General features: G+C 39.5%; 1 protein-coding gene and 1 long non-coding RNA gene across 4 annotated transcripts in view; both read left to right on the forward strand.

The window, feature by feature from the left end:
* RBMS1 (RNA binding motif single stranded interacting protein 1) overlaps window positions 1-27890 on the forward strand; it is a 143182-nt gene that overhangs the window by 16684 nt on the left and 98608 nt on the right. The window lies entirely within an intron of this gene.
* Window positions 16021-20509, forward strand: LOC146434726 (uncharacterized). The gene is made up of 3 exons (XR_014853495.1): window positions 16021-17714; window positions 17870-18010; window positions 19948-20509. It is a non-coding gene; the product is annotated as an uncharacterized LOC146434726 (long non-coding RNA).

The raw sequence follows: 27890 nt of genomic DNA on the forward strand, positions 1-27890 counted from the left end.
GAAATTTCAGCTTTTAGGCAATTAATTTCCAAACATACCAACTCTCTTCAGCAAGGAAGGAACAAATACCCCTAAAATCTTATTGGCATCTGACAGAAGCATTCACTAAGGCACTGTCAGTGGTTATTAAAAAAAAAAAGTTACTAAGAACAAAAAATAAATCGGTGAACTTTGTTGCATCCAAGATGGACAGTAATTTCCTGGCTATTCATTCTCACAGTGTCCCAGACCCTGGCAGGTACAAACAAGCTGTTTTATCCTCAAGTGGGCATTCCTTCTGTAGTGTCAACTCTTCTCACTTTTCCTGAATCCATTCCCAGTCCAAGCTGAAGCCCCATACTGGGCAGATTTAATGAGGGGTGTTGGACTCCTTCTGTCTTGGTGTCTTCCCATGATACTCCTGCCTGCCCAGAGCGTTGTGCCAGGGAAGGTGATCATGATTTTGGCTAAACAGCTTCCACAGTTGGAGAGACCCTTCTCTGTTACCTTTGACCAATGCAAAGAATTGCTGAGGATCCAGCAAAACCTTCAGAAAGCAAATTCTCACTGGAAATAGAAGAGGATGTTTATTTGAAGTGAAAGAAATAGTAAAGGAAAAGCAGATTTTCTTGTATTTGTTCTTTTGCTTGATGTCCTGTTCCGATGAGCCCAGGTGCTCAGCAGGATTGTCTCTGGAAGCTGGTGTGCCACAGACTGGAAGGTCCTTGGCAATTGATGCAGCTTATGGGTTATTCCTGTTTCTACCCATGGCACAGCCTGGCAGCTCTGCACACAGGCCAGGCATCCCCTGCACCACGTGTGTGAGAGCTCAGGGGGCTCTCGTGTCTCATGGAAACCCAGGGCATGAAGAGGATTTAGGAATAAGCAAAAGGGGTAGTAGAAGTGTTCTGTGGGATAATCCTTGGGTTTAAGGTAGACTACTGCTTTTTTTAAAACTTCGTTGCATTCTGTGAGTTCAATGTCCTGTGACTAATGGTACCTATTAGAGAAATCTCCAATGTTAGGAGATAATGTCAGGCCCATTGCAGACCTGATAAGGAACAATGCAACACATTGATCTCATTGTCAGAAGACCTATATGTATATATATCAGCTAACAGAGATGTTATTTTTTTGCTAACACTTTATTTTTGTCAGTTTAGACAACCTTCAGCTCTGTGTCACAATTAGTAAAATGCTTAATCGTGAAAACAGCATTTGGAACTATTAATATAGTTAAGAATAATCACATGATTAAAAATCTGAAGTTCTAGCTGACCTTTGCAGATCAAGTCTGAAGCATTTTTGCCTGTCTTTACCAGAGCTCTGAATTGTCTAGATTCTGACAAGCACATAGATAAAAATGTAGATGTACTGTATTTGCATAAGTTTTTAAACATATATAGTTATGGTTGGATAAACACTATACTGATTTTTCAGTTACGTTGCAAAATAAAAGCCACTTACAAAAAAGCACATCTTGCAGTATTCATCCTCAAAAAGGGGTTTCACATGAAGACTGTGCATTTATATGAAATCTAATGGCCCTTTCTTCAGTAAAATTTCGCTGTCCTGCTGAAAATAAAATGCAGCAGCACTTATATAATAGAAACTTGGAACACTGTAAATTATGTCCTTTGAGCAATAAATGAACTTTCTTCTTAAACTGAACTGAAGTTTAGGAATGCAGTGTTCTTTGTCTCATAATTGTCTGCCTACACACACCCAGTCTGCACTTCGAACAACTCGCCACTGAAGAAGCACACATGTCCTATATTTTTGGTGTCAGGTGTATATTTTTGTAGTTGAATATGTCTTTATATTAACAAAAATAACTTCATAATGATTATATATTAGAGTTAATGGTGCCAGTTTTACCTTATTATGTGCATACATACTTGTTAGAACATGAATGATATTTTCAGAGAACCATATATTTTGTGGAACTTTTAAGTGGTTTTGGCTCAGTTAAAGTCTTCAACGCCATGTTTGTTGAATAAGCACTTTTTTTACTTACTAATCTAGTATTACCATTTGTTAGGCAGTGATGAATATGTTCTACAGACAAACTAACAGAAGACAATAGATCAGTTCTCCATCTAGGAAAACAACATGATGTAAACAGAATATTAGACAAGGGCTTTAGAGGACAGCCCATCAATCTGTAAAAGAAAAAGGTCAGCCCGGTATGATGTCTCTAACTGTGCTTCAGAAGAGGTAAATATAAAACCATAAAGAGGAGCAATTGTCATTAAAAGCCAAGCGTAAAAAGCACAAGCTTCATTATCGTGCTGATCTGGATGAACCTTAAACAATGTTTACAGTAAGGTTTGGAGAGTTGCCTAGCACTGGTGTATACACAATTAAACAACATAGCTGAACTTTTCTTTCATGTCAGCATACTGCTAAAAAGACCTCCATTGTACTCATATGATAGTCATTCTTGGAACTTACAACATAAACAGGAGGAGAGAACATTTGACTTGTAATTCTATCCCATGGTGGCTGAGTGCATCGTGAGGCACGACTGCATTTTCACCTGTACAGCTTAAGAAGTAAATTATATATACAAAATAGTGGTAAGGGCATAGCAAAACCTGAACTCAGTTCTGACATGTGAATGTGTGCCTGAATCGGGGATTTGCAAGTATGGACTAACAGTTATTTAACATGTTACAAAGTTAATTCTGATTAGTTTGGGGACCCTTATTTCTGTGACTAGCAAGCATCTATATACTCATCCTTGCTCTGGTATAGTAACCGATGAAAGGCAAACACAAATTACTGAAGGGATAAAGGAAAGCTAAAGCAACAGGCCGGTTGGTAGACTTTGAAAATGGATAATCTGAATTGTAACTGCAGTTCAGCACATCATTAGTCTCAGAAATACTTCTTTCACATTACAACACTAGGAGTTTCTAGAATGACCAGTATTATTTTATATTTATTCCAATTTTTTTTAATTTTTTATTTTAAAATAAATTATTTTGGATACAACTTTTGCATGTGTATACGTGATAATAGTTCTTGTACTGCTTGTAACTAATGTTATTTCATTAACTGGCCACCTTCAGTCCCTGTTAAGCTGTTTATTTTTATGTAGAGACTATACCCAAATGAAAGTTTTTAATGAAAAACTTAATATTAATGGCTGTATGTAAATATGGAAGTTAATGTAGGAGATTAATTTAAATGTACAATATATGACTTGTTTAATTGTACAACAATTAACAAGATTGTGTGCAATTGATGACATTGCAGAAAAATGGACACTAATTGAATGGTGTATGAAAAATATTCCAAACTTCCATCAGCATCCAGAAGAGAAGAACATTCCAAAGGTTATGAACAAATTATAAATATAAATCCCAGAATCACAGAATGGGTCAGTTTGGAAAGGACCACAGGGGTGTCATGTGGTCCAACCTCCCTGTTCAAGCGGTGCCATCCCAGAGCACATGGCACAGGATTGTATCCAGACAGTTGTGCAATATCTCCAGTGAGGGAGACTCCACAGCCTCTCTGGGCAGCCTGTTCCAGTGCTAGTTACTGCACGGTAAAGTTGTTCTTCATGTTCAGGTGGAATTTCCTGTGCACCAGTTTCTGCCCTTTCCCTTTTTTCCTATAGCTTGGCACCACTGAGCAGAGCCTGGTGCATCCTCTTGTCACCCTCTCTTCAGATACTGATAGACATTGATGAGGTTCCCGCTCAGCTGTCTCTCTTGGAAGTTGAACAGGCCCAGCTCCCTCAGCCTTTCCTCATAAGAGAGATGCTCCAGTCCTTTAATTATCCTCACAATCCTCTGCTGGACCCCCTCCAGGAGCTCCATGTCTCTTTTCCTGAGGAGCCCACAGCTGGACACAGCACTCCAGATGTGCCTCACCAGGGCTGAATAGAGGGGCAGGGTCACCTCCCTGACCTGCTGCCAATGCTGTTAGTAATGCAGCCCAGGACAGCATGGGCCTGCTTGGCCCCCAGGGCACTGCTGGCTCATGGACAGCTTGTTGTCCATCAGGACCTCCAGGTCCTTCTCCACACAGCTGCTTCCCAGCAGGTCAGCCCCAGCCTGTGCTGGCACGTGGGCTTATTCCTTCCTGGGTGCAGGGGCCTGCCCTTGTTTCAAATAGACAATGTTTGCTTTCAAATATTCTTTCTCTTAATCAAGACCTCTTGACCTTTGCTTTCTGTTGGAATAGTACTGATCTTCTGCAATTTCAGATAATCACAACACTCATTCATCAGAGACGAAAACAGGTTTTTGTGGTATTTGCAGACTTTAAATTAAAGTGTTTAACCTATACATTCTTTTTCACTGAGCTGTTTTTACTGCTCATTGACCAAAATTTATTCACACTGCTGTCTGAAATTGCAGTTTATTACAGTTGTGATAGAATAATTATATTCTACTCTATAGTAGAGCTGATAATAAGAGGAAAAATAATAATTTTATGTTGTCAAGACCCTCAATCCCTCAGTGGTGAATAACTTTCAGTTTTCAAAAAAAGGCCTCATATATCTGGACAGATACTCAGCTGGAGAACAATGACATGCCAGTATTATTGCTTTAAATAATTCAGAATTTAGGAGTAGTGTATGGTCTCTTGTGTGAGAAGTTGATGAACAATTTCATTAGCAATCCTGTGGCATGTTTGCTAACAGCATTAGAAAGTGCTCTTCCAAGCAGCCCAATCAAGAAATGAATGTACAGGGACTTTATTACCTTTGAGGTATATTTTCTCAAATTACTGTCCTTTGAATTAGGCCTTTCTGTCAGATGCAATTCATGTTATATTGCCAGCTGTTGCCAGTACCTTTCTCTCATATTTTTAATACAAAAAAGTTTTTCAATATCTAATGAGTTCCTTCTTTTTAATTAGGTGGTTTTTTGTATATTCTGGGAAGCCAAAGAAAAGTCCTGGCTTGCAAAGTCAAATGAATGTCTTGGTGGTCTAGGTACAAAAATTGATGGATAGCCACCGGGTAGACTGAGAGAGGAATTCACCATTTGCTGGTGCACAGCTTTGTGCCTGCAGGCTGGAAATGAGCTCCCTGTGGGGACACCCTGGGTTTAGACAGTGACTGATACTTAGATGTGCAAGAATTGTAGTCTGAGGGGAGTAAAAGGAAATGCCAAACATAAAGGCACGTGGCTGCTGCACATCTGTAAAGTCAAAGCTGTGTCCACTGCGCACTGAAAGGTTTCTCTGTTGGCTCTGGTGAAATTTCTTGTTGCTCTCCATGGGTAACATCACCCACATTAACTTGAATGGGCTTATGCACAGCGAATGGAGAGAGAAAAGCTCTGAAAGCCATTAGAGTTTACTTTCAATTCCAACTACCACATTTCTTTTAAGACTCTAAGAATATCATGCTAAGCTGCATGTCTTGTGGCTGTAAAGAATTCTGTCTTAATAACATTTTAATATCTGCTAATATAAATTTACCTTCTTGTCACTGGCTGCATGGTTTTCTTCTAATCAGGGCATGCATTTGCAGCTACTCCCTCTGTGTACTGGTGTCAGCAATCCTGGTGCAGATAAGGAGTTGGTGTGATAAACTTGAATTAATTAGAGCTAGACTGTATTTAGTTTATTATGTTAACTTATAAACTGGGACTTTGCTCAAAACTAGTTTATAGAAAGTAATTTATATAAAATATGTTTCTCTGATTTTTTTTTTTGTAAGGGGAAGCTACCATCTTGTTTGAGTGCTATTTGTCTTTTAACAGTTACTTAGCTTTTTAAAGTAAGTTAGAGGATGTTACTTGATATTTCAAAATGTGGGCCAAATGTCTTTAATGATAATAGGACTGGATTAATTTTTTAAAGCATTCATTCAAACATTAGTAAAGTAAGTGTTGAAATAAATATCAAAAGATAAAATAGAAATAAAATACATCTTCTGGTAGATATTTTCTGGTATATGTGTGGATCTAAATCATGTTGCTTTAAGGTGCTACAGAATGGTGTGGTCCTATTTATGTACCAAAACAGGCCTAAAATGATACATGAGGAATGCTCAAGCATTGCAGTGTTCCCTGTCCAGTCTCACAACTGGTGTGATTATCTCAGTAGACCCAATACATCCAGTTGCTGTACGTTCATGACAAGCTCACTTCAGCTACATAAATCTTTATTTCAGTGGAATTAATACTCCTCTGTTGCACCCCAGAAATTTAGTGATACATGTTCACATATTCATTGTTCACATATTCATTGTTTCCAGGGAAAACTAAAATGAACTTGGAGACTTTTCTGCCCAACACACCCAGACATGCAGGTTTAATTTTGTGCAAGTATTCTTTATTTGCTTGGTCCCTAACCACTCATGTGATTGGTAATAGATAAATGAGGAATCCAGATACAAATGATGCAATAGGCTTCCCTTTTAGTGATCCCCATAAAATCATGATGCTTAACCTATAAATTATTTGAATAGTTTTGGGTTTTCTTTTAAGATAAATTCTAAGCACAAACTGCCATAATGTTGCTGTCATGAAGTGTCACTGAAATTCACTGAATTTACATTTCTTCATCAATTCTTTTAGAAAGTTGTTATTGTTTATTTTTTCATGACACAAGAAGCATGACAAAAAAGGCATGAGCTAGTTCAACTTCTAGACTTAGAAAAATACAAACCACTGTAACCCATCAAGCTAATTATGTTATTAAAAATTGACAGCTCCAGACTCCATGCTTCCTTTTTTTAACTTCTGCACAAGGACAAAAATGAATGTGGCGTACATGTGAAGCAACATGAATTTGCAGTCAGAAAAGAGAACTATTAACAATAAACCTTCATGGATGCAGTCCTGAAGGACTTTCTTTCCAAATGTGTTCTGTTGTAAAGCACTGGGATTACTCATAGTAGCAGGGATTTGTTCTGGGACTTTACAGGGTTGCCACCCAACCATTTTGTGGCTCCCAAGATATGCAGACCTTTTATAAAACACAGAAGAGACGAAGAGCATAGGGAAAGTAGTTCTTTATATGTAGCCTTGCCACTTCAGAGACGCCAGGGCATTCAGGTCTTACGTTGCCATCACATTTTAAGCAGAACTCTCCAGTGCTTTCACTAGCAAGTTGTACTTGAGAATTGATGGCAAGAATATGACCCCGGTGTGGTGTGTGCTTGCAGGCTGAGCGGTGGTGGGAGGCCAGCTGTGGAATGTGGGAAAGTGGCTGAACTGCCGAAGTCATGCAGGGAATGTTAAATGTGTCTCCAGCTGGCAGGGAGCTGTGGCTTAAACACAAGCTCCAGGTTCTGGGTATTGCCGAGTGTTCCCGGCACCCTCGGCTCCTGCTGCCCTCAGCATGGCGCCGATACAAGTCGCAGATGGAATGAGAAGAAAATGAAATGCTTGTCGCGTTTTAGGCGAGTTTTAATGGCAAATGGGGTGAGGCAGCGAAGACTTAGTTTCTCATTATGAACGAAGTGTTATGGTAGCACAAGCAGTGAGAAGTGTGGTCCAGAAAAGTTAATGCTGCAAAGAAAAAGGGCTCTCATATTTTTCTTTTTTATATCCTTGGGGTATGGTCCTCTTAGAGAAAATGCAATTCACCCCTCTTTAATCACCTGCTAAACTCGGGGCGGGGGGGGGGATGGTGTTTCTCGCAGCTTAGGCAGCCCATCAACACATTCCAGCTTCATGGCAAAAGCAGCAGACCCAGGGACTGCCACCTGCCTGGCGTGGCAAAGGACAGAGGGAGAGTCCATGGGACATGTGATGCAGCTCTTCTAGGTGGGCAGTTAGGATTTCCTCATGTCCCCCAGTGTTCCTCCGTTAGCAGAGCAGCTGCTGGGAATACCCCCTAGGGGATACCTGCAAGGATTTTCACCTGATTTTTTATCATGCTGATATCACTCTGTGTTAGCTCAGAGCCAATGGGAAACTATGTTGGGGCAAATCCTGCCGAGGTGCCAGTGAGGTGACTGCTGGTCCAAGTGCATAGGCTGTGTAATTCCAGGTCTATAGGGAGAAGACTGTAGATATACCCTATGTTGTCTATAGATATACAGAGTAAAGCTCAGAGATGGCAACTGTGTTGTGAATAACATAGAAATTTAGAGACTACCATCTATTAAATATTATTAAATCAACGGTAGAAAATGGATTATTACAAACTGCAGTATTTTACTGCCAAACCATGCAAGTCCCTAGCAACAGTCCTCCTGTGGAAACTCCTTGTTTCCTTCCGAAGGTTAATTTTCATAACAAGATTACAATTCCAAATCATCAAGAAAAAGCACTGATGGGCTGTTTTTCAGCTTTTGCTTAGCTAAAGGCTCCACCCAAGTAACACTGGTCATAAGACATTTTCTTCTGTTAGAGTCATAACTCAGGATGTGTCACAAATGCCATTAACATTGAAACAGACACGGGCTGAGCCTCCTTATTTTTAATCCTGACCACAAGCCTCTTGACTCTGGATCAGTAACAGAATGGAGAAACATGAGAAAAATGCACTTTTAAACTTCCCCTATGCAAGAAATAATTTAAGGGTGTTTAGAGATTAACTCTGGTCAGTCTTGTACAAATGTCAAACATTACTTTCCCCACCTAACCACACCCTCCTTGCCTAATATCTCCCTACTCACACACCTTCTCAGTGAAGGCAGCAAGGAGACACCTGCCCATGGCTCTGCTATTCCCTGGAAGAGTTTGGGACTGCCACTCAAGTTTGCCTTGCTTGATCATAGAGCATCAGCAGCACTGCTTCTTCGAGGAAGGCATCCCCACCTTGGTAACTACCTAGGACCAGAGAAGAAAGTTTGCTGTAGGCAGTAGGTGAGAAAGGAATGCATCTGGGATGGACATAGAGCCTCATCGAAGAGAATCTAGTTGGGAAAGGGGGAGAGGACACAGCAGCCAAGGGAATACAGAAGAGCAGTAACAGAAAGAATACAGAAAGGATACCTTGCAAGCATATGAAGGTCCAGCCTCTTCCTTAGTCTGTCCTATGGGAATAAAATCCTTCTCCCAGTCAGAAGTTGGAGTGCCTGTAAAGTAACTCTAGTGGTGCAGGAGGCTGGGGAAATGGGGAAAAGTTTTGCTGAGCTGAGATACCACACACTCTACTTGGAGCAGCTGAGGCTCAAGCATTCCCTTCTGCTCGCTCTGCCAGGCAGGCATTTTTGGCAGAAGAGCAAAAAGGACACCTGGAGGCAGCAATACCTCAAATTACTAGAGGCAGGCTTGCAAAGGCTCATCTGCCAAAGCTTAACTTGTAGTAAGAACAGCCACTGCTCTCCAGTAGTCAACAAACAAAGTCGCTGCTGTATGGTATCAATGGAAGCAGCTGGTGCAAGTAGTGGGTCTAAAGGAGATGAATGGCAGACGAACATGAAGTGCTCCTAATTTGCACTCCAAGGTCTGCAGCTCAGTTCAGATCAGTATCCTATAATACAGAACTCGCATTGTAAAACTTAAAAACTAAAGCTGTGTTTTCAGACGTGTTCTTTTGTAGCAGTACCAACTTTAAGCATCCCTCTTTGTCTCCAGCCATTCTTTCTCCCCACATTACCCCATCAACAATGCCAGCAGAGCTGTTAGTGGGGCCATACAATGAAATAGATCTGGGAACCAGTCCAGGTTAAAAATAAACAGCAAAAATGAATACCAGGAACAAGCAGGATAAGGGGGGAAATGTTTATGCTAGCACTGTTGCTGAAAGAAATTTAAGAAACTTTCACTAGTGAATTCTCATCTACTGTTGGAGAAAGCAACTGATGATATGCAAAGTAAAACATGAGATCAATGGCCTGGCAGTCTGAGAAAAGCAATCACAATTATTATTTACCTTTATATCTTATAAGAGGGATTATATTAATGTGAGGTACTACTAATTTATTACATAAATGTTACTGCCGTGTAGAACATGGCCTAGTCAGGCACTTCTGTAATCTGTAAGTAAAAAATGAGTTTCAGAAGTTAAATATTAAAAATTACTTCTATGGTACAGTGGAGGAAAAACTAATTGTGAAACTCAAACTAGAATTAAGGGTTTCTAGAGAAAATCCTGTACCATAGTATTAGAGTATTTCAAGACTAGATTTTGTAGTCTTCAGTATAAAATAAACCAGCAGTCAGGATAAAAGTCTAATTGAAATATATAAAAATACATATTGATTTTCATCATTATGAATGAAATTAGGAAATTAATTTAATCTCAAATTGTGGAAATAGGGGGGAAATGAGCTACCTTTTCTGAGTAAACAATGACTGCTGTTGTACAGCATAAGAAAATAATCCAATCAGTCAGTCTGTTCTTACTGGTGAAATCACCTTCAAATCACAGGACATGAAATAAATTCATGAAGTGAAAATAGAATGAGGAAAGCATGTAATCTTTAGAGAGAAATTAGATGTACTAAGGCTAAGATGTATTTGTAAATAGGTCTTTTCATTCATGTAGATAGGGCACAGTACATTGTACTTCATAGCTGCAGTTAAAAGCAAGAAAAGCACAGCAGCAAATGACTGGTGTAGAGTGCTGAGATCCCGGGTTTGTGGTGAAGCTGGGTGCAACAGGCAGAAGTCTTTCCACACCCAAGAAGCTCTGCCAAACTCTTCTAACATCCCAACACCTTGAAGGAACCTCTTTTGCCTTAAAACATGGGTCTGTTAATTAGTTTCAAATATAACCATATCTTACCTGTCTGGGTTTTATGCCTTATAAAGTGGATCAGAAGACTGAATAGTTTGGGGGGACTGTCATTTATCAGATAAGACAAGAATTACCTGAAGAATTTTTTGAGTTGCTGGAATTTGAGAACTGGGAGTGAAAGGCAACACATTTGGAGTTCAGCTGCAATGGAACACTTTTAGTTCACCTGAACTAAATTTTTAGAGATTTAGTGAAACAGTAAGTTGAGAGCATTCTACTTCAGGCTGAGTTAATTGTTTCTTTGCCCCAATTAATTTTCAAGATTTTTAAAGGAAGTAAAGATCATTTCAAAATGTTGTATTTAACTATTTAATACAAAAAACGTCAGAATGAAGCAAAGGGTTTTATTGTCAATAACTGTTGTGAGGTTTGTTGGTTTTGCTGCACAGTGCTTATCCCTGATATTGATGCAGAGATTAGGTCAGATTGGTTGTGTTTTGTTTCTGTACCCTCCTTGTGTATCCATCTTCCAGATCAAATTCTTCCTTATATATTTAAAACTCTGTCCTTATTTCCATGCCCTGATTTATGGAAGGTAGGGGTAAATCCTTTATCTTCTTCCTAACAAAAGGACTGATTGAACTACATTGCTGTAAGATAAATAATTTTTAATCAAGTGCTGCCTCTGTGGCCTGCTCTCTATACTTTTGCTTTTCACAGATTTTGCAAGTAACTTCAGCAAAAGTGATATGGTTTCTGAGAGTTCAGTTTTCATTTATTTTACATCTGGCAAATTGTCTCATCATTTATAATGCTCAAGATTTTAGAACAAGAGCACAGTTAGTTTATTAAGACATGAATGATGTTGACATGACTTTATTTCAACTGATTTTAAAAATCCTTGTTTCTCCCAAACAAACGTAATTTCCAATCTGATGTTACTGACTAAAGTTGTAATAGGCAGTAGGAAGGGAACCAAGTTGTCAGTGTTCAATGGCTGTTTGTTGGTGATGTGAAATGAGATGCTGGTCTCAGCCTGTGTTTGTTGTACTTACAGAGGCCACTGTCTCAGTTGTCATCCTTCCTCAAACGTGCAGCAGAGAGTTAAAAAAGAGAACTGCATGCTCATTCTTTTTGAAGGCAAACATCCAAAAGCAGGTTTGAAGTAACTCCACAGGGCAGATGGGGAAGCTTCCTCTCCCACTGCCCATATTGAAAAATGTGATCTAGTCATTTCCAGAGCTACTAAACCAGCTTTAAGGTAGAAAAGGAAGGATTTGATGTTGACTTCAAGATGAATTTAAGCTGCATTTTTGGGATTAATGTCTTAATCCAAATTTAAGCAAGTCCTTAACTGCTAAAAACCAAACCTTTAATGTGAAAACCATGCCGTGCTGGCTGTGCTGCAATAACTGAAGGCCCAGGCCAGATGCAGATCACTTTTTCTGTAATTGCCCTACCACCAGACCCTAAGATTTCAAAGGCAATAAGTAGGAAAACATTAAGTGAAAAAAAAAAAAAAGTACAAAATTGTATTATCAGGTAGGTTTTAAGGACATAAAGAGGCTGGGAATAATATTAACATATTGCTTCACTACTCCTGGTGCCTGGGAATGATCCACTACAGCTAACTTGGTAGCTATAGGTTGTAGTTAATAGTTATTTCCTATTTAGTCAAGGAAGTTTGGGGCTAGATGACATATATGTTCTGGCCCTTGTCAGTGAGGTTGAATATGGCACAGATGAACAAATATTTTATTGTGAAGGTGTTAAGACACTGATGCTGTGTTAGTGAACAGGCTTTTAAAAACCAATGCACAAATGGGGAAAAGCCTTTAAACCTTGCTGTCTTCTGTTTACTCTTGAGGATAGCTCCCTAAAATGGTTACAGATGTTCCACCATCTGTAAATGAAGAGTTTAGTAATAATAATAATAAATATGAATAGTAATAATAGTGTTGAGAAGCTTCATTATTTGTGCAGTGCTTCAAGAATGAAAAATGTTAAATAAATCCAATTAGTAATTAAAGTTTGTGCATGTAATAGAAAAATATGCCAAGTGAGTTAGATTGGAAGGCAGTTAGTCAAAATTTATCCTCTTTAGTCTTTTGTGGAAAGATGGAACCCAGGATTGTTATTTTATACACTGTGAAAACTGAGTAAGGATTAATGGGTGTTTTATAATTCATTGACAACACGCCATATTCATTAGCATGTAGTTATGGAACTACAATATTCCCTTGCATATATGTAATATATAAATATAAATTTTAAGCTATAAAATAATATACTGATTATATATACTGATAATACAATGTACTTATAAATAATATACTGTAACATATTTTTATTTTTAAACATTCATATTTCATTCCCAGCTTATATATTTGGATGCTGCACACAAGCACAACTTCTGTAAAGCACAACTTCCAGTTGCATGGTGAAATCTGACATTTCAAATACTGAGAAAACAAAGTGCTGTCTGACAGAGCAGACAACAAGCTTGCAAAACTTTGTACTTGAAAATAATGAATTCAGGAAATACCTTGTGCCTGACCCCAGCAACAATCTCTTCCTCCCTAAGAGTGATCTGTGTGCTCTGAGCTCCACAGTAATGGTAAACACACGGGCTGGAAGGAGGGGGACATGGAAAAAGAATCTACAGCTAATGCAAATGTCTCCTTTTGTATGGATCCGTGTTACCATTTTTGCTTACATGGGGCAAAGTTCTTCACTTCTCTGATGGAAACTCTGCATCCTGCAACTTAAAGCATCATTTTATTCTCAAAGACTAGGCAAATACATCCTAAAGCTGCCTGGGATAGCAGCCACAGCAGGGTAGCATTTTAAATAAAATCTGTCTCTCCTATTCAGCCACCATTTTCAAATCAGAATTGAATTATTTCTATCATTCTCCTCCCCTCTGACCTGACTTCTGCACGTTATGACTAAGTAAGCAAGGAATCTATACATAGATCTAGAGAGTCAGCGTTATTTCTATGAATTTGGAAGAAAGGGATATTGTGGAGTTGTTTTATCTCTAGGATTGGTTTTATCTATTGATACACCTCTGAAAGAAGAAAAAAATATATGAACACATGTTAAAAAAAACCCCATGATTTGTGTTGGTGGACACCCCATCCACCTCCTTGTGTGGGTTGAACCACATATACAAGAAAACAAGCAATGTCCTTGGTATTGCTTGCTGACCATCATGGGTTTTCTGTGTGCTCCTAACCAGGACAGACAGGGGCTGTAATTCTTCACTGCTTTGCCCCTCATGAAAGTATTTATAGCAAAACAAAGTGGGCATAAGGTGTCTGTTACCCAGAGCCTTCAAATAAATTCTTAATCAAATTTTCACTTGTCTTTTAACACTGGAATAAGTGACTACCCGGAGCATGGGGAATTCATGAGTCTGGTCCCACATCTCCCCCATCCCAGACTACCTACTTGTCATCCACTTTTCAGTAATGGATAGCTTGGGTAGTCTGCAAATAATCAAGACATGAGGTTGTTCCAATAATACTCCAGACAGTAGAAAGTGTAACAGGAGGGCCACCTCCTAGAACATTGCAATCCCTTAATTGTCTCTTTAGTTAAAACACTTCTATACCTTCAAAGAAATAAATCTCAGCTCTGCATTTGGAAGGATGATACTGCAACAGTGTAATTCCCTATTACAGGTAAAGAAAGTTCTAATTTGTTTTCCTGTTGCAAGGCTGGCCTGTCAATACAATGTCTGTTTCTCTTGTCTAATCTAAAAATCTGGATTTCTCCAGCAAATTTTTTTTTTTTTTTTTTTTTTTTGGCAGTCAGATGCTTAGATCAGATCTAGTCTCCATTATGAATGTTTGCAGGCTGCAAATGTGGAGTTTTTTGTCTGGTGACTGCCTCCATGTTTCCATTTTCCATATTTCATACAGCCATTATCTATTTCATAATATTTCAGTAGCCTGCCAGATCACTTCAGCAAGGTAGACATAAAAATGTCACTTTTCCCTATCGTGGTTTCATGGTACTTGTCATGGTTTCTGTTGTCTCCCGTTATTTTTCCCAGTTAAAGCCAGCAGCAGTTAAACATGAATAAAATAACAGATCACCACTAATTTTTTTTTCTTGTGTATTAACTCTATAGTATTTTAGATTCTTCTGTTCACTTCTAGGCTGTAAACTAAATTATGTGACGTTATCAGCATATCAATGTAGAACAGTAATCAGTGTGAAGGGAACAGTACTGGTTCCAGTTCTCAACTCAGCTCTGCAGGGCAAGGAACTTTTCACTGTCCCATTTGAATGTGTGTCATGTGTCTCCCATGTCGACCACAGAGGTTTTAAGACACTACAGTGAGGATTAGGTGACAGTAATCAGTCAGGGTGTTGTGCATTCTGCCATAATCACCAGAAGAATAGTATTCACCTACTTTATACGGTTTATACCTGGTTTATACCTTTTTTTATTTAAAAGTAGCTTTTAAATGATACAGATATCAAGACCAGAGGTCACAAAAAGAATTGAAACGTCATTCCACCTAGAGGCTCTCTTGACCCTACCTAAACCAGTGCTTGTCAATCAACTATTGATTGCATGTTTCAGTAACATGTTGTTTAGATGCTATTTCTTCATGGTAAGTGTTGTTTCTAAAGTACTGTAAGTATTCTACTCTCTCTTCTGTTATGATCAAAAGCAATAATATTAAGTTGTGAAGTCTGATCTCCCAAATGTTGTGTAAGTCAACTACTTTAAAAAAGAATTGGCATGAACATCAAGATTCCAAACAGATAACATGAAACACAGGAAAAACTATCAGCTGGTATACTCTTTGGGTCATACTCCAAGTGTACAAGCAGAATGCTTTAAAGTCAATAGTAATAACTAATATTGGATCAAATAAAAGCTCAAAGTACATAAAATCTTATTTAAATTCCAAGGGTAAAAAAAATTTGCTAGAATGTATGCAATAACAGGTTTTTTATAAATGTTCAAATAAGAATGGAGAACTAACAGTAGATAAGGAGCAGCCACAGCTCTCATAGTATTAATGCCTCCTTTTTCATTGGTAGGTTCAAAATAGCTTTAAAGTATGATCCCAGGATTATCTGTGTATTCCACTGAGAGAGGAATGAATTCACAGTGGAGGAATTACAAAGTGGCAGAAGCAGAATGCAATCTATATAGTTCTTGCATCCTGTTGTGGTGTGTTAACCACCACACCCCTTTACCATGAGTGCTCTTCTTTGCTAGGTGGCTAAAGAGGACAAACTTAAAACCATGTAAGTTTTCATCTCCCTTTGACATTGGCTTTGGAAACTTGGATATTTGTACAAAAAACTGTAGGTTTTTTGTTGAAAGAAAGTAAGTTCAAAATTAATGTACAGTTTAGAATCTGAGGAGTCGTAAACTGTAATGATGGAGTAACTGATGCACAATTAAAATGATAAAGGATGTTCCAAACATATTAGCAATCTGTTACTGAAGTTTAAGCAAATGAGATTTGGATTTCAAGAGATGCTGAAATAAAAGCATGTGTTGTCAAACTCCAATATGAACAGACTCCAGTCCATTATCATAAACAGGGCCTTTTTACTGCTCAAATGTAGGTCTCAAGCTTTTGTGCAAAGTGGTTTTCTCTTCCTTCCCTTTCTTGTAGAAACTGTATTTCCTAAGGAAAAATGTAGAATAGGCAAAGAAGAAACTTCTAGTGATGGTCTTAGTGCACTTGATAAAGGCAAAACATCTCTTCTGCGCAAACGGCACTTTGTGAAGGGGCTGTAGAGTGTTTTAAACAGATGGCAGTAAACTGACAAATCCACCCAGGACTGTACCCATCTCTACAGCTTTTTTAGCTGATGTCTGGCCCAAGAGCTGCTTCATTCCTGCCAACTGTGTGGAACCCTAGAGCCACAGTATGGAGAAGCATAGGGACCCCTCCAGTTTGGTCCATCTGGAGCTAACTGCCGCCACTGGATTCAGAGGTAAAACATCTGATGGTTTAAGCAAAACCAGAATTTACTCCCTGTTCCAGCACATCAGCCAGGGAAGCCTCGTTGGGTTTGGAAGAAGGACATTTGTGATCTATATTCCACTTGTGTGTGTGGACGTGTATCTCCCTTTCAGACTGAGCATACTCATATAGAAAATATTTTAGGGGGAGTTTTGACTTCCATGCTATTTCTGCAGTGCGTTATGAACCGGTGAGTTTATATAAATACTGCGTAACAGTGATAGCCTCCGAGCTTCAGGGTTGCTTTCTATATCGCGGTGACTCAGGGCGGCTGCTGGCACGGAGAGGAGCTCTGCCGCGCTGGGGCTGTGGGCGGGCGGCGGAGCCTTCGAAATACATCACAGTCAAACTTTCCGAAAAAGTCAAAACGCGATTTCCCTAATTGAATAGTTTTACTCCTCCTGCCGCGGTGTTTTGGGGCTCCCTCTAGCGGGGAATTTTAGAGTTAGGAGCTTTTCTTAGGGGTTTGTTCTGCTCGGCGAGTCTGAGGGCTGAGAGACAAGATGGCTGCGAGAGCCTTCCGAGCTGGGCTCCTCCCGCCTGCCGGGCCGGGCTGCTGCACTGAAGTTACGAGCAAAGTTAACACCCGCTGTGCCCGAACGCCAAGGCTCCGGCAGGGCTCGCTCCTTGGCAGCCACCGCTGCCTTTGCTTCCGCCAGCGCTTCTCAGGGCGCTGCGCCCGCGTCCGAGCCGGGCGAGTTCCCCGCCGGTCCCGCGGGCGGAGCGGCCGCCCCAAGCCCCGCTTTCCTCTCCCCGCTGCCTTCACGCCCAGCCCGGGGAGCCCGGGGTGTTTCCCCGCCGCAGTCGGAAGCGCCGGGCACGGGCGATAAGGAGGCGGCGCGGGCCGAGCCCGCCCCGGCCCTGTGGGCAGCGCCCTGCGCCCTGCGCTCCGGCCCGCGGCGGTAGGCTGGGGCCGCCTGGGAACGACACGTTCTAAAAGTCTGGAGTCGCATTGTAATGAAACCCGTTCATTGTTAAATTGGGAAGCGTTTTAGGGAGCTCGCTTACTCTCGATTGCTTCAGAGAAAACATTTTGTTGTAGAAGAAACAGGAATTGATTTCACTTTTCCCCTCCGTTTTTTAGGCTCTTACTTCCTGGTTCTCTTGTCTCAAAGCAGGCGAGTCACAGATTAAAATGGATCATTGCTGTGTATTTCTACTTGTCTTAAATTTTAGTTTCCTTAGTATTTTTTTTTTTTTTTTTAGTTTCTAATTATTTTTGAGGCTATTTTAATATTGGTTTTAATTCTGCGTTTGGTGCTTATTTGACCAGGCAGTGCCCTGCTAAAAGCTCTTATTGCACTGACAGTGTGTGCTTGTCATCCGAGATGTTGTAAAACACCCGAGGAGTTCCTGCAAGGAAAAGTGGACGTCTGGACTGCAGAATGCTGAATCCTGCAGTTATCTTAGCTGTAAAAGTAACTAAATTTGATTATTTTTCTTCTTACTATACTGGCACAAAATAAGAGTGGGAAAATACCTCTGAAACAATTAAAACTGGCAGCAAAAAATAACAGGTTTTTTTCCCCTTCCCATACCTCCAGCATAGTTACATTTATAACTGAGTATGTGTCTCTTGTGGTCTCGATTACATCCTGTGTTTTTAGCTGGCAGCGTTTCCTCTGCAGAGGCCCTGTTCTGTATGCCAGCATACATTTCTGTGTATATTAAAAGAACAGAATCAAGACGAAATAGTAAATGAAACTAAACCCCCCACCCCCCAAAAGTGAGGGTTTGATACTAATGCTTGGCACAAAATAAAAAGAGGTATATCTACCATCATGTTTCTTTTTGTAAAAGCAGGGAGTCTGCTAGCTTTGTGTTGTCAAAGAAGATGGAGCAATTCGTTTAAGTAATCAAATGTGTTACACAGATCTCTCCTATTCTTTAGTATTTAAATATTTGAACATTTATTTTTTCAGTAGTGTTCTGAAAATGGAGCTTGGCTGCGAGTCCTTACCTACAGAAACATACCTTTTTTTTTTAGTTTACATTGAAACGTTTTTGGAACAGTGAGCTCCACTAACAGCTGTGTTCAATCTTGAGTAAAATCACTTCCTGAAAAAAGTGAAATTAAACTTAATATACAAGCTTGCTTGGAATATAATACCATGGAGTTAGGGAACTTTGTGATTATGAAACCGAATCCATTCACCCTGCTGAGGTAATTTCTTGTAAATTGTACACTATGGAAATCTTTAATCAATGTCAATGTTTTTAAAGCTAAAATTCATACGATTCAAATGTGCTTTTTATTTCCCCTCACATGGAGAGTTTAGTGGGTATGCTTGGTTTTATTTTTTAAAAAGGAGAATTTTCTGCTGTGGTTGTGTGAGGTGGGAGAAGAGTTAGGGCATGTAGAATGGCACTCTTGCCTGCCCTAAGTGTATGGCACCATAAGTCAGCTCATGAAAATCATGACACTGATTAAAAAAAGAGAAACATTTAAAAGCTACATCTGATTTTGTAAAAAAAAAAAAAAAACCTAATTACAGAGTTCTTCAGTTTAACGCTGCAGTGTCACACAGAAAGGATGGAAGATGTGCTGTATTTTTTTATGTATTTAAGATGAAATTGGAGATTCTGTATGTATTTATGCTGTGATCCAAAGGTAGAATCTGAGCTCACCTGCATATTGGTGAGTGCCACTCTTGTGGTATAGACTGAAACTGTGGAATAATGCTCAGCTCACAGCCAGCCTTAGCCTGTTGAGGCTGAAACCCACATCTTGGAGACTGCACTGCTTAGGGCACAGGAGCTTCCAGAGGCAAAACAGAACCAAAAGCATCCAGGAACTGAAGCAACATGTTAGAGTTCTTGACATAAGTCTGTCATTCATGAGACTTCATGATCCAGGGCCTTAGAACAAGACCAAAAAGAGAAATCACAAAACCCAAATTGCTCAGTTGTATTTAATTTTAGTTAGAGGAATAGAATGTTTGAATCCTTATAGGGGCTGAGCAGCTGAGTCTGTTATTGGGGCACTCTGGTAAAGCCCTGCCTCGACTGGTACCTAATTTTGTGGGTACATAAGGACCTAAATACACTCTCCATGTATTTCTGCATTCAGTAGTTTGGAAACAGAATATAAGGGAAAAGATTCTAATGCGGTTTTCTTATATTTGGGATGAGTGCCATAGCCACAGGCTACAGAGTCTGTTCTTCTTGTTCCTTATTAGCATTATTTCATTATTTTATATAAAACTGTGGCCACATTGATAGCAGAAATTGTGAGAGGTCCATGCCTGAGTGCTCAAGGCAGCAGGCACTAGGATGGGGTGTGAGTGCTGGCTCCAGGTTGAATTTGGGGCTTCTGTTTCCACCGGGATATTCCAAATGTCTGTTTCTTCTGCAGCTCCTCACATGTATGGTTTTCGTCAGAAGCATGTGTGGTTTCTCTTCCCTTTTCCTTTACTCTGGCATGAGTAACCTGAGGGCCTACCTTGGAGCAGGAAATTCCAGGAGGGGGAAGGCCACCTACTATGTGCTACAATAGCCAAGTGACTGACAAACTGCCATTTAACTTCTCATACTGGCAGCTTTAAAGAGAAACCCTCCTGTCAGCAGAGTGCTACTTTAAAATCAAATTTCACTTCCTGATTTACCAGGAGACAACAGGAAAAGTGTAATCTGAAATACTGCAAAACACTCAAGATTTAAGGAAAATAAAATTTTGTGTAAGCACTGATGTTTTGGTTGTATTTATCTAACAGCACATATGCAAATTTCTCTGTGTGTCATATTGTTGATTCTGGAAAGTGAAAAAGGTATATGTTTTAACTCTTAACCCATGTGCTGATATGCACATTTGCCTTATGATAAGTCCAGTCTTTAGTAATATTTGCTATTTTTGTGATTCATTAGTCTAGAAAACTTTTGTGGCAAGTTAATTATCTTGCGTGAAGATGGTGAGGTACTGTTACAGCCTTATATGTTATTTTACTCTATTGTTGGATTATCCAAATTTTTCTATGAAAAATATAGGTGTAAATTGCAGTACAAATGCTTTTGTACAAAAAATACCTATTGGAAGTTTTATTTTAATGCAAATAAAAAGAATTGCTATCACTCCAACTGAGCTTGGTTACAGCACTTAGGGAAGCAGAGGCTATTTCTTAGGGCTTTGGTTGCTTTGTGGTTGGAACACCATATTTGAGTTGGCTTTCTTGCAAAATGTAGAATACATCCATATCTGCTGGATGATCTTGGGAACAAAATTCTTTTTTTCTTAGCATGGTTGCTCTTTATTTTATCCTAGTTCATATAACTAAAATTAAAATTTGGACCACCCCAACCATTTCTTTTCATTTTGCCACCAACAAAAGAGCATTTTTTTCATTCCTTGTCCAAATTGTTAAGATGCCCCTGAGGTCCTTTGTTTACAGTGTCTTCTCATTCTTTTTTTTCCTTGACATTCTCCCCTCCCTCCAGCAGTGAGATACTAATTAAAGAGAGGACACAGTGACCCTGGGTTGTTTAGAAGTCACAGGGGAGTGGTGGTGGCACAATGACAAAACCATCCCTGCAGGAAGTAATCAGGCTGGAGACCCAGCACAATACTCACTTCCATCACCTGAAAAACCCTTTCAATTTGGAGATCCATCCCAGAAGCAGATTTATTTTCCCTTTAATAAAGTGTCTTCATTACCAACAAAGCCTCCATATCTCTGTGTGTCAGTCTGTTTAACAGGGTTATTAAACAAATACTGCTTTTTCTTACACCATTACCGAAAAATATTTCTCTTAACAGAGTTTGTAAAGTAAAAGCAGTATTAAGAATAGTGCATTAGCAAACATCATCACATTTATGTTTAATTTCAAGGAAAAAGTAGCTGGTTATCTTTATATCATCCAGCAGGATTATGGTCTTATCTAGTATATAGGAATTTTGCAATTTTATGATGGCTATTATTACTTAATTACTAGCTCATCGAGACTTGCGGTGTTTTACGAGCACCTAGCAACAGAGAAATCCGGGATTCATTCCAAATCAGGTTTTGTAAACTGGACCAAAAAGTCACTTTGGATCGACACCTGTGAAAACAAGATTTGTGTTTATCCAGAACACTCCACCGCGGGGCATTTCCAGCGTGTGCTGGGGCACTGCCTGCTCCCGTGCAGAGCTCTGCTGGCAGAGCCAGGGACACTCTGGTGGTATGTGAGTGCAGCCAATTCGATAAATCAGTGGGCTCTAGGCCTAGCCCTCAGTCTTCAGCGTTATCTGCATGCTGTTATCTTGTACCAGAAAAGAATCCAGCTGATTTCAGTAGCTCTCCACTTGGGCTGGCCTGCGCAAATCAGATTGCTGCGTGGAAGTTAGCAACATGATACCCATCATTCTTGTTGAATACATGGAAAAAAAAATCCCACTGTCTGGGAGCTGGATCAGACTGCAGACAACATGCACTTTAAAATGTATAATTAAGGGATTTTTTGATTTTTATCTTTATGGATTTTTTTTTCCAATTAAGAACAAAATTAGCTAAGAGAAACATTTAGAAGAGTCTTGTTTGAGGCAGAGAAGAGAACACCATTGTGTCTTATTCCACAGCCTGAATAGATCAGTGTCTTAAAAGTGCTTTCTTAACTGAGGTTTTCTCTGTTTGGTTTTTTAACTAGGAATTCTGGGAGGTATGCTAATACCTAGAAAAATTACAAGTTTTAGTGTGCCCATTTCACCGAGCATCAATCTCTGCAACAAGATTAACAGATTAACACTTAACCATTAAACATTGTGTCTTCAGTACAATATAAAGTTGTAAGTGTAACCGAAGTGTGGTAGACATGGATCAATTAGGTCAGTCTGTTCCACACATCTGACATGCTTTTCACTTTTGAGTTAAGCAGTGTAAAACATATCAGACAAAAAAAAAAAAGAAGTCCGTATATTTATTTAGAATTATTTTGCAAATTCTTTGATTATACCAGTCAAAATTATGCTGATGAAATGTAAGGATTTCTCTAGGAGTATCTATATTCTAGATAGTGGGCGCCAGAATTTTGATAGCATTTGTTCTGTAAACTTGTCTTTTTCATTCTTATTTTTTAATGTCCTATTGATCCCTCAAAAACTGAGGTGCTGTCTGTTTAGATTGGCTAGTGGCCTTGCATCTTCAGGAAAGCACTATGCCCTAAGAGCCTAAGCCGTCCTGGAAAACAGATTATACCCTTCCCTGCAGTGACTCTGTGACCCTTCACACCTACCCAGAGTTTGAGCTGGCTGTGTAACTAGAGACCCACAAAGTTATTACTGTCTGGGCAACAGGAAAGAGCTAATAGTATCGAATACTATCAAAACCTTATACTGTGGCCAGATCTGTGCCTTGTGGGACTGTTTGGCTGTCCAGATGTGGCCTAGGTCAGCTAGGAGCACACATGAGCTGCTTTTCTGCTGCTGAGGCAGAGAGCACAGTGCAGGTCTTAGAGCTGGGGAGGCAGAGGAGTACCTGGAGGCTGCCTGGAGCTCCTGGCAGCTTCCTGCCCTGGTGCCCTGCTCACAGTTCACTGAATGCAGGCAGAGTGTCACAGCGCTGGAGCCAGGCAGGGTTCTGGCAATGCTCGGGGAACAGACTCAAGTGTCGCTGATGCAGCAGGCACTGCCCTGGGTACAGCAGTGGTGACTAGCATCCTCCCAGGTGTTGGCTTTTGGCTGTCTGGGTGTTTGGACCATTTGTAGGAGGCAAAGAGAAGCGTCAGTGTAGTGACTGCATTAAAATGAGAAAGAGCCTGCTTGAAATGAGAACATTGACCTTTGGGGCACCACTGGGGGCTGTGAGGTTGGAATAGAAGGGAGGTAAAAAGGGACTAAAAAATGCATCTGTTTGGATAATCTTCAGTTTCAGAGCAGGACAGATGTTTGAGACTATGATGAGGCATACCTATTGCTGGACTAAAGTTGTCACCTTTCAAAAATTTGGGGAAAAAATGACATACAGTTTGTTTTTTAAGTAGCCTTTACCCATTTGTGCCAAATTTTCCCTGCATCGTATCATACAGCTTGTGCAGCTTTGATCCAGTGCAGAGTTTACTTGAAGTTTATTTAATATCTCAGGGAATCACAGTATCATTGATTCCAACCAAAACCTGCCAGCCAGTATTCTTGACATTGCTGTTACTTATTGTGCTGCCCATTTGACTGGATTGTTATTGTTCAGATTCCTTTCTGGTTTTGTAATGGCTGCATTTCACATTAAAGTTCAATGGTTTAATTAAGGAAATGACTGAATAGGAAGTTACTGTAACCATGATTTCAGCTGTTGAAGAAAGATTTGCCCTACACATGAGGAAATTTGTGAATCTAAGCTTTTTGTTAAATGTGCAACATCTCCACATTGTTTTTTAAACCACTGATGTTCAGATTAATAAATCACACCATTTCCCTTCTCTTTGTGGAGGTTTATTAGTTTGTTTCCAAGCACATAGTATAGTGCAGTGTCTTTCAGTGAAGCATGGTATTAAACAGAGATTATTTCCTTTGCAAGTTTCACTGAGATCTGAAGACAAAACTAAGGACATTCTGTGTTTGCAAATGTCTTTCAAAATGAAAACATTTTACGTGCAGCTACGTAAGTCCCCAAGTAACTGCTTGCTTTCAGTTTTGAGACTGGTCAGGGCTCTGCAGCCAGACTGCCTCTTGTCGTTGCTGTTCTCTCAGCAGTTGGGTGGGATTTAGAAGTTCTGCCTCTGTTCCCAGGTCTAGCCAAGTCTGCTATGTGTTACAGTTGCTCTCTACGTCAGAACATTATGAAAAATATATATGTATATCTGCAGATTTAAACTGTATCAGTTTTCATTTCCACTTCATAGCACACCTGCATAAAGCAGTTGATTCAGTCCAGCTAAGGAGTGTGGCAATATCTGCTTTGAAGGGTGGTGGTGTGGATGTGGAGAGGGAATGCTATGGCAGGGAGAGACATCTCTTAAATCAGATCTGCTACAAGTGAAGTCTTAGTGAAGAAAAGGAACTCACATCTATTCAAGCAGTCCCAAGTCCCCATTCTGCCAAACGGTGTGTTTACTAGTTTGATCAGCTACCAAATAATTACAGTGGTACAGTAAATAATATTAAGTACTGTCTGTCTTCTGAAGCCTAGAGTTTCTCAGCTTGAAAAGGCAGGGTTTCTCCCCCCTCCCCCATAGGTTTACTTTATAGTTTACAGTTCATGAAATAAGCAAGAATGAGGAGTAGTCCAGCACAAACTGAGATCCGTAGGTAGATACCATAAAATAATTTCCATTGTAGGGTGAGCTGCCTAGCAGGCAATCAACAGTGTCAGTCAAGAACTAGCTGGTGGTTAATGAGAGGCACATTGCCTGGCTGGTTTAGCATATTAACAAAGGAGTTCTAGCACAGCTTTGATTTGACTTGAATTTTATCAGCCAAACCTAGTAGAAAATCAGTAATCAGATGGTTTTAAGCATTTAAACCAACTGTAGTTGAGGAATCTAAAATATAGATTATATGAGGATGTACTGTTTTAAATGGAAATGTTATGGTAATGCATTCTAGAATTAACCTTTTAGTTAATTTAAGACTGCCTTTTGTTTTGTTAAAAAATGAAAGGTCGTCTACATTGGTGACATTTCAAAGACTTAACCTGAATTTTTTAGGGGAAATAAACAGATTTCTTCTGTATGCTACAATGACATTAGTAAAAACTACAGCAAGGAAGCTCAACATGAGTTAATGGTTTTTTTTGTGATTCTGCTTAGGCTGATTTGTGGCCACCTATTACATATTTTGATACAAAACATGTAATATTATTGTTTTGTTTTGTTTTAATAAAGATGCAAACTGGACTTTATTTTGCAGTTTAAGTCATTTATATCAAAAAGACTTAGCTTTTCCTATTTTTCTTTTCCATTCTGTAAAAATGAAGAAAGAATAAATTTGGTCAAATCTGCTGGTAAAACCAATGCATAGCCCACTGAATATAGTCACCAAGGGATTAATGCAGTTCTCTTGTCTTTTTTTCACTCTGGCTTAGTTCCTGCAAAATCATGTGCCTACATGATTTACTCCCATGAACTGTCATATTGTATGTCGTCACTAGGAAAAAAAAAGTTTATTCTTTCTCAAGTTAATGAATACTGAATCAGATTTAAGAAAGTCAAAGACCTCATAGTGTCAGAAAAAGTTAGGAGTTAGTTGCTGGTGTCAGGAGCAGTTGAAGTTAGTATTACAACATTAAGGGTTTTTCTTTATTCACACCTCTTGTCATTACTTTTGTAGTTGATTTCAGAACACTCCTTTTTCTCTGGGTAATGTCACTTCCATACATGCAAGCACAGAAGTTAATGGTGCCCTTACATAGTCTGAGGCACTGAGGCAATTCCTTTTGTGGAATGAAGTAGCAACTTTAGTGGAAATATAATGAACAAGGGGATTAAAATGGAAGCGTTTAGGCATATTTAGATTTTCAACTTCCATGTCTTTTAAATAATGTCTGTAATTCTGATGAAAATTTTTCTTGAGTTGTGAAACAGTGGGCTCTACTCAGAAACAATTTGAAATTCCTTGGATGCAAAATGTATTTTTTCACTTAGTGCAGAGAGTGATTTATATAACATCTCAGCTGACATGATCTGACATGTTTTTATGAATTCCTTTGCAAAGCAAAAGTGCCTCTAGTTGCAATTTATAGTAATGAGACTGTCTGCTGTAAAGTAACTGATTACAATGAAGGTATAAGAAGCAGGCATGTTTGCCTTTCCAAATCATTACCCTTTCCTTGCTTCTGGAGTACCTAAGCCTGTGTTCTGGAGCAATGGTATCTGTAGGTCTCCAAAAGCATTCTGTTCAACTAAACACATTTTTGTGTACTTCACCAAATATAGTCAGATGATATTTTGGACTGGAGTTCAGCTAATTGGGTTGAGTATTATATCTGACAGATAAATTTGAAAATTACAACAAAGCTCCATCTATAATTATGTAAATGAGTATTTACATGAGAACTTTTCAATGACCTTTAGAATAGCAAAGGGTAAATCATATCTTAGGGTTGAAAGCAATATTATGATAGTGCCTAGTTTTCTTTATTATGTACTCATGGGTTATATTAGGAGACAACTGGACCAGGTCCTGAAGTGGGCAGTTGTTTACTTGTGGTTTTGATGGGTAAGTAGCAAAAACCTAATGTGCATGCATGGGCATATATTCACAGATTCATGTTAAAATACTATAAAGAAAATTATCCAAATTCCTGCTAGAAGAAGATAATCTGTTTCTTCCTAGTAAGTACTCATGGAAAGTTCCCGTAGCCATTTGCTGAAATAATTTTTGTCTTAGAGCCCCATTCAGCAAACACAGCTGGGAGTTATGCTCTTCTCAGAAATGAGTGTAGCAAGCTGTACTTGCAGGCATGGAAACATTGTGAAGATCTGGTCCCTGGGGAGCTTAGTGCAAAATTCTTTTTGAACATCCCAGAATGGAGAAAATCCTGACTATGCAGAGCCTCTGACAGAAGCTGCAATAGTGGAAGATAGGGGAATGAGTTGCCAAGGCAGTGAGGAACTTCAAAGAACACTGGAACTAGGGGCAAAAGTTCAGCCTAATTCTTGTGTTATCTGAACTCGCTCACCCTACTCTCTCACTGTTCATCTGCATAAAATGTCTGGGGTCTGGTTGTTGCAGTAACTTCACTTTTCTGGAATATGACTGAAAATGTGTTGTTAAGAAAATGGTTGTTAGTGAAAACGTTTTGAGTAAAATTCCATGAGGGAGCCCTAGATTGAGTGAAACCACCCAGTCTCCTCCCAGGAGGGACACACGCCTTGTCTTCCCCCATTGTGTGCTCCTGCTGCTTAACTTGTGATGGTCTTGTTAGACACCTCAGTGACCCAACTCAACTCCCTGCCATGGCAGAACGAAAAGCTGCTGGGTTAGTGACTTGAATCAAACAGTGGGTTAAGCAAAGGGCTCAAAACCATGAAGCTCAGAGCAGAAGAGGGGAAAGGAGCAGAACCTTTCTTCCTTTTCAGCATCTCTGAGCATTAAATGTGTTGAGGAGTAAACTCAGTAAATCACAAAACCACAGTGTAAGTGCTTTCATTCTGGGTGAAATCTGGGACCTGCTGGTAAAGCTTCTATTGATCAGACCAGGATTTCATTCCAGGTTTTATCTTTCATTTATGTGCATTGATATTGGTGAGCAGACCTGTGAAATATGGTGGTGCAGTATCTGATAAATACTTTGAATCCAGCTCAAGAGAATGTGTTGAAAACAACTCTAAGAATCTATTTACCTAAATAAATGTAAAACTTAATTATGATGCAATAAAATATTTCCCACCATG

Source organism: Lichenostomus cassidix, chromosome 7 (assembly GCF_008360975.1).
Source record: "Lichenostomus cassidix isolate B80296 chromosome 7, HeHo_3.0, whole genome shotgun sequence".
NCBI classification, from domain to species: Eukaryota; Metazoa; Chordata; class Aves; order Passeriformes; family Meliphagidae; genus Lichenostomus; species Lichenostomus cassidix.